A 14,539-nucleotide genomic window follows, 5' to 3' on the forward strand; every position below is an offset into this window, starting at 1 on the left:
AACAGGCACCACGTGACAGCGGGTGAGCAGCTGGGGGCTGCGCGCAATTCATAATATTCGCCGAAGCACGCTGTGAGAGGAGGGCGGTGGGAAAACCTGCATAAAATACATAATACTGACAATAAATCACCACAAGAACTACATTAATATAGTACAGTTAAAGGTGAGCATTTATAGGACACCGATAAGGGCAATTATAAGACAGCGGAAACCTGCCTACTGCAGCTGCAGTTAATTGCAGGCCACACGAAACAGACATAGTATAAGAGTTTTGTCCATCTTAATATTAGATTAATGGATGCTTCAAACTCTAAAAACTTTAAGTATGTGCTTAGATACAATGTGTGGGTTAACGGCGCGTCGCCCTGAGAGGAACAGGTAGCAGAACCTCGAAAAAATGCCCGTTAACCCTATTTCAACGCAATTTAGTTGAAGTTAACGCAAATGGTAAAACGACACCACAAAACGATCAAAATGGAAAGGAAATCACGCGAAATTGAACTGGGGGATTTTAATCAATTAAATTCCTCGCATGCTGGAGGGATTCGTGGTACAAACGCGTAATTTACTGCCTGTTTTTCATTCACACAAGTACGCGTACTGGCAGTGTGGAGTTTAATTTGACCGTTTTCTGTCAATTTTGTAAGGTAAGTTCCTGTAACTGCAAGAGTACGCTGGCAGCTCACTGCGCGTTTTTTATAGTTGCCTTTACGGTGACTTCATTCCGAACAGCGGGATAATATACATGCTTGGCAGCATTTTCATTTCTCCCAATTTTTGTACCGCCACGGCAGAGTGAATTTCAGAAATATATATATATATTACAATATTGACAGTGCATTCTGCTAATTCCGAGGCCACCTCTGTGAAGGGTTCTACTTTAGACTTTCGGAGATGCACATGAAACCTTCATGGTAATGTGCGTCAAACAGTACAGCATTATGTATTTAAACTTGCAGTTTGTAAGTACAGACAAGAGCTGCTGTTAAATGTGTGAGGATGAAAAGAAAATGATTTTTTTCTGTTGAATAATCCATTTTATGCGGTAGAGATTTCTGAAATGCCCGATGAAGGATGAGAAAGAACACAGAGAGAAAATGGTACAGGGAAAATTAATGCTTTAATATAGTTGGATCAAAGCAGATTACACCCGCCCGTCTCTAATTACCCATTTAAATCATTATACTGAAAATGAAGATCAAATCTTAAATAATTATTTTAAAAATAGCCCACGACTTTCCCAACACGACGGTCCTGCACAAATGCTCTAAGGCAAGAAGTCGATTTCCTATCATGTGAAAAGCGGTGTCTTGCGTGTTGAGCTGAATAACAGTTCTCTCCATCGCCAGCCGCTAACAGAGATGTGCTGTGGACGCAGCAATGATGCGAACATAACACTATCGAGTATAATTGTACGTTTTACAGGTAAAGTGTATACAGTATTAACGCAACTCTTTTGTAGGTGGAGGGCTCACCAGTGAGGGCTCTTACAGTTGGCATCTGGCCGTTTTTATTTTCATACCGTATGCGCCTGCCGGTTGTTGGTGAAACCAAAAAAAACGTTTTTTTTTTCTTTTGATGCTGGAGAACAGGTAAAGATTATCATGGACGTTGTTCTGTGCCCCGCATAATATGAAAACAGTAAAGCGCATAGGATTCCCTGCTTGTGAATTTCCCCGCCTGCACTCATCGGGGATCCAAGAAAGTCGGTTTATTAATTGCAAAAGTATCTCGATCTGTATACTGCAAAAGTTAAAAAAGCGTTGGAAGACCTGACCCATTTGTTTTTTGCTCATGTACGTTTATCGTAAGTTTTGTTTAATATTACAAGGAAGGCAGTATATCCGCGTATTTGAAAGTCATTCATGACTAGCAGAATTAATTACTTATATTTATACTCGCATAATTGCCCATCAGGAGACTCTAATTGTTATAAATTCATCTGCTTTGTAAAGCAGTAGTGAACACAGTAAATTAATAGCCTACGGTAAGCACATAATAAATGCAGGAGCATTCACAGGTTGAAAAGATGTTTGTAGTGCCAGCTTGTATGATATTGAAAAGGTTTATGTAGAGGGATATCAAAGAGGTCTCATTGAATCATAGTTCTTCTACCAGTTTAAATAACCCAATAGGAAAAAAAAGTCTAAATTCTTGAAGAAATAAGCCTGGCAAGAACATCAGAAGACAGAAGAAGGACAGCTATTTGAATGAGGCCTCCCAGTGTAATTTTGTGTGTTCTGCAGTACAAAAGATAGCATACTATAATATTAATTTGCAAAGGAGTTGAGCAGATGAGGTCTGATTCATGATAACTTTTTTCTCGTTAACATTAAAATATTCATGCAAGATCAAACCAGTACATAAATCCCAGAACAGATTATTATCCAGCCATTGTGCTATCTTTTTTTTCTGTGGATTAACTTCATGTATACCTGCTGTACAATCCAACACACACCTACACAAGTGAAATAAGGGAATAGCAATTTATACATGTATGCATCTCAACAAAGTAATGTTTTTTTTTCTTCACTACAATTAAAAAGTTGATCTGTAGGGAAAATTTGTGCACCGCAGAAATGACCTTTTCATCATGACTCACTGAAGGCAAAAGAAAAAACACCTCTCACACACTCACACACTCACATTTCACGCCTACTGTACATTTTGTTAATCAATCAGGATTACCACACACAGCTGACTTGATACTTCGTACATCTAGTTCTATACACAACTTCAGGAAATTAGGAAGCTATAAAACAACCAACGTTCACTGCTATGATGCATAGCTTTAGGCTAATGGCCTTCACTTTGTGGACTATTCTGTGACCTTTTTGAAGACTCACAGAAGTCTCTAAAAAGGCTTTTCACCAACTGCTAAAATCAAGATACTTACTAGTACATGCAGTAGACTTGTAAACTGTCAAAGAAGCAAAGTGATTTAAAGTGATTATACGAAGTTATTATATAATAATTCTGATTACATTGAACTTTGAGGTTTGGAAACCTAATAACCTGTCTGCCAAATTTGTATATTTTCAGATGTACCAAAGCATAAGGCATACACACATTAAATAGATGTATAAGAATATACAGTTAAATACTGACAGTCATGACAGAACATATTTTCCATAGAGTGTTTTGCACTTTATACAACTGCAGGCAAATTGTATGTTTATGGGATGGAGTCACTTATTCTATTGAATATTGAATATTCATTCTGTGAATATTGCTCAGGAAGGACTTTATTATTGCACCGCAACCAGACTGCCTGAGTTAATGGATTCTATGTTATCAATAATGGGTTTCTTGTTTAAACAAATTACTCTGACTTTATTATACAAAGTATTTTACATAGTTTGTATCGATAGTTGTTGGAATTTTTCCATAACACAGACACCTATAATTTATTTACAGCCTTTGGGTGGAGTAATATATGGAGCATGACCTTGAACATCTAATTCAGGGCATGAGGAAAACGATATGCTGTCATTTATTGGTAGGTTTTCTGTATAAGGCTTCAAAGTAAATACATTGACTCTACAGCTGAATCTGGCTATGTAACACATTACTTATTTATATGGGCTGGATTAAAGGCACCATGGCAGCAAAGTCTTTTACTTTCAGTTTCTGTGTGAGTCTGTGGAATGGGAATGAAGTACAAAATCAGTTAACAAGATATATCCAACATTTATCACAACAGTACCAGGACATGAGAAAGCACTTAAAGCCCTTGGAGACAGATGCAAAACAATCATATATTCATTTGGGAAGCTTCAAGATCTCATTTTAATCTCTCTATGCAAATTGTGTTGACTACAACAGCCAGTACGTATTCTGATGGATATATTTCTAAATTAATGTTCTGTTGTACGAAATGGCACGACTTGTTTCAAATCTTGTTGAAATCTTGTTGAAACCTAAATGTGTCTGTCCTGTATATGGTGTGAAAACCAATCTGATCAAGGGGTTCTTTGATCCAGAGAAGGACTGAAAGAAGGCTTGAAGAGCAGTGCAGTATTCTGAAACCAGAACTGTCTGATTCAGAGCTTACCAGGGGTTCCAGTCACGCACAATGGTGAATCCCAAATCATGATATAGCTCTTTGTGATGCTGAATAGGTCACATTGATAACTATTTCTACTTTATAATTTTCAGAGATTGCATTACAGTATATCTCCATGCAAACATAAATGTTCTGAGAGAAGGATGTGACACAAGATGGGGAGTTGTTAAACAGTAGTTCAGCAGGAGATCAAGTTGTAATCTTGCACTTATTTTTTATGTTATATGCATACTTTTATTTATGTCATATGCAGAGCAACTTTTGTGCACATTTTTTCTTTTGTTCAGCGTTTTGGTCACGTCAGAGACAGACGTCTTCTGCACCTAGTACTGTCAGACCTTAACTTTGTCACTCCTACGTTTCTGCCACATTCCTCATTTTGCTCCTTGCACTTGCTGGCCTTTTAGCACTCTAGGACTCGGCCATCCAACCTTCATTCACCTCCTCCAAGCAATGAGAGGAGTCGGACAAGCAGCTCTTTGACCTCAACCCCCTCATGGAAAACATCTGCACCCGCCATGAGAACTGCTCTGTTCTTCCAGTTCTCCTAATGTCATCCTTCCTCCCTCGAACTCCAGAACAACCACAGATACTTTCTTTCCCATTGCCCCCCTTTTCTCGCCCTTTTTTCCAGGATCCATGCTTGCTCTGCCCTCATCTTCTTTATCCCCATTGCTCTCTGTTTTTGGTCCAGCGTCCAACTCACTGCACCTACAGCCCCAACCTGTCCTCATCGTCTTCATCTCCCCATTTCCCAGTCCTCGTTTTTGCCCTCTCTGTAGGAGTCCTCCTTCCCCCTCCCCCAGCCTTGGATGAGTACTGCATCACCCTGATGATGAGAGTGCATGTCATCACTCTTCTCTGGGCCTGTGCTGCTCCATTCTCAACCGTCTCCAGCCCTAGCTGATAACCCTCTTACCCCCCCTCAGCTGGCGTCCAACTGTTGCGGTGTCAGCCTTCAACTATCCCCTCCCCCAAACACACAGGCTTCTGCTCACAACCTCTCATTAGCACTGGATTCCTAGTCACTTTACCTGCTATTTTTTTCTTCAGGACCACCTCTTTAAGAATAACTCTTTATCTGCCCCTCTTTTTTCTGTTTTTTTTTTCTGTAGTGGGTTCCACATGGAATCCGTCCACATCCATTCAGTTGCCGCAAACGGACCAGCATGGGGAATTCTCATTATCAAGCTCGAATCCACAGTTAGCCATTCGGGTCTATTTGTTCTTGCCTCCTCATTTTTTTTGGTCAGTTGGGCTTCCTAGCATATCCAAACCAACATGATCAAACAAAGCTCACATATCAATATTGGTCACCGTGTCATCAAGGAATTCTGACCTTATGACCAAAGCTGTCCTTTCCTCAGCCGGGTGAGTTAACACCAAGCATTAAAATATTAAGCATGCTATCCCTTTATATTCACCATCAAGGCACATCAAGTAAAATTTGACTGGGCTACTGAATTGGTGATTTATGACCCCCAATTCAGTAGAGAAGAGATGGTGTCAAATGATATCAGACTAAATGCAATTAAAGTGTTTTTCACTTACTCTTAATTTAAATATTTTAAATTAAGTGTAAGAGTCATTTAGGCAAAGACATTAAGTGCAGAAGATTCTGCATTGAAACAAATGCTTGAAAGTGTATCCTATTGGTTTTTTTTTCTGGTAAACACAATCACTAAGCTTAATACTTTTTTTCCTGCCCCATGTAGCCCTCAGGGTAGACCTGTCTCACTGCCACAATCTTATTACGAGAAATAGTAGAATCAGCAAGATGTGAAGGTGATAAGATGTTGTAATAATGCTTTTATTTTTGAAAGAAGTAAGTGGCTTGGGGGCTGAATAAATGCCATAATTAAACAATTGTGTTTAGGGTCTAAATATCTTCCTGATCAACTTTCTATAAAATCTGTTTTGTAAGCAGAAATTCTTTTTCCTGAGTTCATGGAAGAACCATAAAGAATGTTTTGTCATCTCTCTTAAAGGATAGATACCCGGCCAAGATGGTTAACTGGCTCATTATTTTCAGAGTGAAACAATTATCATTTGAAATTTTCACCTGAACTCCAATTCAGTTCATGAAGAGGCAGGTGCTGTGGACTCCAGCACTCTGCCAGATCCTTTCCACAATCCCCAGATTTTCTCTCACTTCATTGTATAATTGATGAAGTAGAAGAAAGCTGATTGCATTGCCAATCAAATCACAAATTGTAAACTAGAAATCTTGGGCTTTTTGCATTGCAGTGTAGCAAGCACTATGCTGTGTTTGATAACAATCTCTGTTATCACACAGTAAGAGTTATGATCTTAATTCTCCGCTTTGTATGATGTCATGTAATGCAAGATAATTAGTTATAGACTGTTGTATCAAATAAAAGGAAAAGGCTTTATCTAATTTATTCCACTTAAAATAGCATCATTCATGCATTACAAGCAGCCCCCTAGTGCATTTCATCATGTTGCAGCTAACACAAGATTCAGCAGTTGAATGATGGAAGGATTGTGGGTATGTGGAATTTTCCGCTTGTCCTGTAGGGATTAAGCTTTCTGTCCCAGTGGCTACTGACATGCAACACAACAAACAAAACTACCCCAATGGACACAAACACTCATATTTTAAATTTTTGGAACTGCAACTGAATCACCAGGTATTACCCTTTATTTCAGTGCGAGGAGCAGTAAATCATTCCAGCTTTTCCATAGGGAGTACTCAACCCTTTGTAGAAACAAATTCTGCACCTCCAAGTGTATCGGACACAGTGTATCTTGACTGACTGCGACATGTAGACGATGTCAGCCTAATTAACTTAGTTTTTGCTTATTAAATCATTGTTTGATCTTCCTGTCATCTGTCAGTAATGGGAAAAACTGCAAATTAATTTCAGTTCATTTGTGCCCCAGATTTCCCTGTTAGGTGATCACAGAGGTGATTGCTACATTGTATACTGCTTACAATGTAAAAAAAAACAACATTTTTTTCTTTCTGCCAGCTTTGGGATTGATATATATATACTGTACATGAGTATGTTTATTTTAACAATTTTCCAGGTTATTTCAGAAAATATCTGATCACAAAATAAATGTATACATTGTTACCTCATATGCACTAAAAGACTACTATGCTTGACACTTTCCATGCTTGTTCTATTTAAATGCTGAATCAACACAAATTCGTCTCGAGCAGACTTGTGCTTTATTCAGTGACTAAAAGCCAGGGCTGAAGTCATTGCCTCAGACAGGCTGTCACTCGTAAAGGTTAGAAAGACCTTCCACTTTAAAGGATTGTTTTCACTCACGTTCTACATAACAAGACCTCCTTTTAACCAAACAAAAAATACTTTTTATTTTCCATTTGCTACTTGACTCTGCATCAACCTGTGTAAAGCATTACACTGATACCTAGTGCCGGTTCAGGCGTCCGGTCACTTTTTTCAGCAGAATGGTGAATGTACAGTACAAAATAAACAGCTATCCTACATAAAATGGGTTTAAAAAGTGATAAAAAGCATATTAATAGAGGAAGAATTTCTACTTTCTACTTGATGATGATTCACTGAATGTTTTTGGTGTAATGCAACTAAAAATCTTTACTGTGGATTTAACAAACACAAAGAAAATTATTCCTAAACTCTGGACCAAACCTATTATGGGAACATTATGGTGCTGGCTAATTCTGTTTAGGTACAATCTTGAGCAATCATCTGTCACATTGTTGGAGTGAATTATTAGTTAAGGTAACATACTGTACAAACATACAGTATTACTTTTTGAAATGTATTTAGACAACATGGTGATATCCACTTACTGTGCAATGGAATGGAAAATCCTTTTTTAGAATATTCTAATAGTAACTTAATGAAAACATTTCATTTAATGTCTTTCTGATATTTTGTTTCATCATCTATAACACATAAGTAAGAAAACTGTGTGTCTTTTTACTAGCGAAACTGATAAGAACAGAGGTCATCCATGTTTCCCCGAATTCATGCTATTGGTCATTTCTACATTAGTGAGAGTTGGCACATGCAGGTTGTATATGGATAATTCCATCCTTCCTAAAATAACAAATATTATAATCCTGTTGGATTTGCTTTGTAATTATAAAGGCCCAGCAAGATGGTGTATACAGTAGAGTCTGCCACAAAGACAGGGATTTTATTTTATTCTCCATAATCATGGCTCTGTTATCTCAGAATCCAGTGCTATTTTATTTGACAGCCTTCACCCTCCTGAAAGACGTGCATCCTTGAACATGTTTCTTAGTGAAATGACCTTTCCATATCTCTGGGCCAAACAATATCCCAATTAACAGCAACAGCAGCTGTGCATTTTAGACATGGGGCATTTCAGAGAAGAGCTGACCCCAACCTACCAGTAATCAAATCCACCACCACTGCCTCAAAATCTTGCCATTGAATTGTTTCTATTGCTTTCCCCCTGCTTTCTACTGACGGTGATGGGCTCTACATTCCAGTGATACCTTTTTCAGTAAGATCTGAAAAGTTTTGAAACCTGCTGGCAAACGGAGATTAAACTGCTCTCGTGACACCAAAGGGTGTACTGCATCCCACTTATGTATGTTAGAAAAATATGCAAAAATGTGATGTACTGGTTTCTAACATTTCAGTAGAACCCCCCTCATTTACAAGGAATGAACCAGGGAGACAGCTGTAAGGGTGCAGTGAAAGGAGGAGTGCTAAGAGAGAAGTGCAAGTGGAAGAGTAGTGGACTGCCAGTGATTATGTATATGTAGAGAACTAGAATTTGTCCTCCTCCCTAACTTCTGTTAATTAAAAACTATTTTCTTAAACCTCTTTAGAATGGTTGTTCACACAAATAACCAAACTTCCGTGGGTTTTGGGAACTTATCAGTAAATTACACGTTCTTTTTTTAAGTATAGAATCACAAGTTACTTTTGTTAAACTCACCCGATATCGAATCACCAACAGTGTTATTCGCATCTCGGTTTACAGCTATGAAAAACCGTGACCGCACACGGGGGAGAACGAGGAAGTGCAAACCGACTCCTTCGACCTGATCCCCTTGGAGTCCCTTCTCTTTTTACGTGTCATGATTAGATGTCTGATTAGAGGAGTGGCCCTCACCAATGATCATGCAAACACACCAAGGTGCTGTAGGGGTCACCGTGTTACTGAGACAAGAAAGTAAGCAACAATTCAGACATTACAAAATAAAAAAATATAAAGCGGGCCTTTACTTAGGCTGAAGTTTAAAGTTGTTTTACTTTATTGAGGGGGTCCTACTGGTGGTGGGATTTTCTCTTTACATTTTAGAAGGTTATGCAGAATTATCAGGAAGTGGCAGAATCTGCCTTAGGGATTTACGTGACTTACTTCTGTAGATTAGTATGGCTTAGTCAATATGATTAAGTACCTTTTGAGACTATTAGATTTTTCCAAGCTAGGTGAAGCAAGGTGCACCTTATAAATCATGTTTAAAATGTGGCAATTTTCCCAATGACTACACTGTAAATGTTTGTCATATTAATGACATCTGACAAGTGTCTAAACAATGCACTTAGAAAAAAAATAGAATGCTACTGATGCAGTATATTGAAATAACTAAGTTTTCAAATACATGGGAGCACCTTTCTCTCATATGTTTTCAATTGTTTGTGCATATATGGTATAAGGTAGCAGGTAGCTGTGTTTTACTCAGAAGCAATTTGCTTTGTACAAGAGACAGATGAATGTGCAAGATTTATAATGAATAAGATGTATGTTTCATATCCAAACTTTATAGGCTATGTTGTGTCTGGAACAGAGTCTGTTAGTGTAACACAAAAACACAAAGGCAACAGGAGGCACTTCTTTATTCCAAGGGCTCTGGAAGTACAGTATAGAACAGACTACTGTATGTAGTTAAGCTGTTGAAGCCGATATCCTGACTTCTTTTGACCAGCCAAGCCAGATGGGCCAAACAGCTTCTTCTCATTTGTAAACCTTCTTACGTTCTTATCGATACGATTACTTATACAGTATAACCGTAACATATAGTACGCCAGACACGTCTGATCTTACAGTTTATGTACAACAAATGTCAAGAGACTTTTACTAGCTAAAGTGCATTAGTATTGCACAGAAGGGGCTTCTTGCAGAAAGATGAGGATTGTATCGTACCACTAGACCTCATTTTCTGGATGACCGCACGGTGACCTTGACATTATCACCTTTACAAGCTAAAAATGACAAGCTATTTTTTGCTGTTGTATTGTTTAAAGGTGCTTCATGCAATCATTATTTTGATCTAGTCTACTGTGCTATTAAACCATGTAGACACAGTATTTAAGGGAACAAGAATGATGTGTAATCATTGATCAAATTATGCTGAGATCTTAATGTCCTTAAATTGCTAATAAAAATTAACTATTGTAGTGGCACATTTCTTATCCACTACTTGTGGATCGTACAGTCTCTTCATAACCCTTCCGTATTTACTGACTCATGACATATTTTAGTCAATAGAAGTATATCTTTTTTTCCTAGAAATAAAATCACATATCAAAAGCCACAAGAAAGCTCATTCAGTTTAACTTGAAAAAACTTTTTCTGCTTATCAGCATTCATAATACCATGCCTTGCAACTTCGTCCCATTTTATTAAGAAGACAAGTACAGATACAGAAATGAGAGGAGACCAATGTTCATCCAGTCTTTTTGGAATCTTGTTGAAATAAAATTATATATACAGATTTATAAATAGTGATAATCAGTAACTTTGAATTTTTGTACCCTTCTCTTTGTCTGCAACCCTTTAAAGCTTTATCCCTGAGTTCATTCGTCTTCATGGTTGAAACTTCAATTGAAATTACAGAGACAGGTGTATTTATTCTGATATCAGGTGAACCTTATTATTGCATACAGACAGATGCCATTCCACTAATTGTGCAACTTATCAAGCTATTCTTCTGCACCTGAACTAATTTAGGTTTGTCAAAGCAAAAAGCTGTCACGTTTATGCTATCAACATACTTAAATTGTTGATTGTTCTTTCCATTTTTTGCTGACATTTAACTTCTTTCCCCAATAAAAGTGTTTAGTTTGGGCATTCATTCGTTGAAAATTAAAACGATTCACTTGAAAATGTGTTTACATAATTTCTAATTCAACAAAATGGGACATCATTGGAAGGGAGTGAACTCTTTTGCAAGGCACCATATACTGTATATACTGTAGCAGAAAATATAAAGCTAAATAGATCACATCCACATAGCTGATGCTGGGGCCTTCAAGCTCCTTCCTCTGATGAATTTTGACAGTCACATTAGTCACATACAGCAGTCTTAAATGAAAAGGTTGCTTTATCTGAAATTGAGAAAATACACTAGTCTTGGCTCTCCACCCATAGCAGTGACATTCAGCATACCTGTTCTCAATTCACCTTGTCATCAGTGTATGGCGCTTGCAATCAGTGAACCACACATTTACTGATGATGTATCTCGTTTATGGTAAATAATGCATTTTGATCGCTTTATCAGTCACACTTCGAAAATAGAGAACGAGCACATAGAGAACGCTAAGGGAGTTATTTAGAGCAACATTTGTAGTGAATGGTGTGCAGGAAGTTGGTGTGCTAAATGCTTGATAAATTGAAACTTTTTAGTAGGATTGCTTATCTCATATAATTCCCAGCTTCACACTACAAGCCTCACACAGCTCAACATCCTGGAATTCTAAGATGAGCTACCTTATACTTGCTCACTGCTACTTTAATTGTAGCCCTAAAGCCAATGAATTGTTTTTATATTACATTATTTGTGGAATAAATTAAAACGAGGAGATCTTATTTGTTTTACAAATGGGTATCATAGAAATATACTGTACATAATAATTAGATAAGATATTTCCAATTATGGCTAACGTGGAAGAACCACTTACTCATTTCTTTACAGGGTGACAATGAAAATTCCAGCCTCTGAATAGGATTTATTATGAATAATAAAACCCAAGAATGAAGCGTACTGAAAGGATTATGGAGTGTTTCGTGAAAATTTGGCTTATCCTTCTTGGTTGAGGCCTGACCTCCAGGCCAGAGGATGAGGAGGACGGAACTCCCCTGCAGAGTGAGGAGTGACCAAGGGGCAGTTGCAGAGCAGGAGACAACGTAGGTATTTATAGTGTTTAGGAGAGGAAATGACATCAGGAGTGATTGCTAATTACTGACAGCTGAGGCAATAGGTTGAATTTACTGTATACAGGAAACCCCATTCAGTAAGCTTGCTAAGAAAACCCATAATTTAAAAATAAAAACAACTGTAGGCTGCAACACACGTCTCAGACTTTTAATGGGCTGTGCAAACTTTCTTTTATTTGATTTTTTTTGTTTAAAAATTGGATAACGTTGGATTAACTAAGGTTAATTCGTTTTGCTTTGGCAAGGCTCTTGTTGGCTTACATGCTCTTTTGCATGTACTGTAAGCATGATTTATTGTTGTGGAGTTATAGCACATCTGTTATGATCATAAAAGCTTACATATTGTACTCTGAATTACAGTATTTGCCTAATACACTCCTACAGAGCACTGGCCTGTTGGCGCAAACCTTCTTTAGTGTTTGTTAGTCTGTAGGTATAAATCATTTAAATTAAAGGCAACGTTATTTTACATATAAAGGGATAAAAATAAAACTAAAATGAAATTTAAGCATACAGACATTTCTCACAAAATCACAGCAGCTGTAACAAATATGGATTAATTTTATTAATGATCCTGCATGTCTCCACATGAAAAATGAGGGACTTGATTAGTCTGAAATTATTCAATATAATACAAGTTCACTGAAACAGCTGTCTGTGAAAAGAGTGTCTGTGCAAGTAAAGAAGTCCTACAAAAAATCAAATGGAGTTTTATGGAGTTTAGAAACTTTGGTGTTATTTTAACCCTTTGCTGTCATTTTAATTGTGTTTACTGCATTTATTGCATCTGTGTTGCATTACTCAGACTGCTCTGATGCTGAAATATTGACACAATCCCTTATTTAATCATGACAAGAATATTGGAATGCCCTACTTACTTCTGGGAACTTCTGAGGTACCACAATAAACAGGCTTCAGTACTGTATGTCCAGAATTTAGCAGCCCATGCTAATCTGAAGTACTCTGCATTTGCACATGACTGGTATCCACGAAATTATATTATTTCCCTTTGAAATCTGAAATGGATCTTGAAGTTTGCTTGCTCGTGCATAATTAAAATACTATTAGCAATAATCTTATGGGGTTACTGCATGAGTTATATTATAGACTAGAACCTCAGATGTGCTGATTCTGGTCTCTTACTCAAAGTTCAGCGTCTGAGACTGTTAGCATTTTTAAAAACCTGCTTAAAAGCCATATTTGTTTACAAAAGTTTTTAGATTGCAATTTAGTCATACTCTTGGGTTCAGTAAGTTAATTTCTGTACTTTTTTACTCTCCTTTGGCTTCTGTTGTGTTTTGTGTGGGCTGTTGCACAACGCTTAGTGTTTCTTAAAAATCACCCAGAGGTATTATTATTTTGTTATTATAAATAACTGTACTGTTGTTTAAAGCCCACCTTCTTGATTTTTATTTTCATCTGCAACATCTGTACGCTCATGCTACCCAGGCATGAGGGTTTAAAACCGAGAATGAAGGTAAGAAAACGTACTGTACTGTATGTGTCAGGGAACCAATAGGTAGAATAGGAGAATCCCAGGCGGGGAATTCGCTATACTGCACATCCATCCATCCATCTCAAGCAATGCACGTTGCTTCACTCAAGAAGATGGGCTTTAAACAACAGTACAGTTATGTTATTTATAATAACAAAATAATAATACAATTATACCTGGGGCGGAGCGGTGGCTCTGTGGCTAAGGATCTGCGCCTGTGGCTGGAAGGGTGCCTTAGCTGGCAGAGGAATCCTACTCTGTTGGGCCCACTGAGCAAGGCCCTGAACCCCAGCTGCTCCAGGGGGGCTGTACAATAGCTGACCCTGTGCTCTGACCCCAGGCCTCTCCCCCTGTCTGTGTGTCTCATGGAGAGCAAGCTGGGGTGTGCGAAAAGACAAATTCCTAATGCAAGAAATTGTATAGGGCTAATAAAGTGATGTTAGCCACTCGGCCTGGGCAGGGTCACAGCAAGCCACAGCCTGTCCTGGAAGCACAGGACAGCTCCACCTCTGGGCAGGTCCCCTGCAGGGCTACGGAGAACAGCCAGTCAGACACAGCCACCCAGGGAAAACCCGAGCAACGAGCATGGGGGTGAGCATGCAAACCCCTCACACCACCATCCCTCTCACTTGCTATTTATTTAGATGTGTTATATTCTTCTGGTTGAGTCTTCTGTTTTCTAGAAGCTTAGTGTTTCATAGATACTGTATACCATTTACAATAATGTTTCCTACAAGGTAATGTTGTCTTTTGCTCAGACAGAAGGAAAACGAACAAAGTAAGAAAAATCAATGACCATTTTTTGATACTTGTAGACATT

The sequence above is a fragment of the Lepisosteus platostomus genome, chromosome 14 (genome assembly GCF_059453375.1).
Source record: "Lepisosteus platostomus isolate fLepPlt1 chromosome 14, fLepPlt1.hap1, whole genome shotgun sequence".
NCBI classification, from domain to species: Eukaryota; Metazoa; Chordata; class Actinopteri; order Semionotiformes; family Lepisosteidae; genus Lepisosteus; species Lepisosteus platostomus.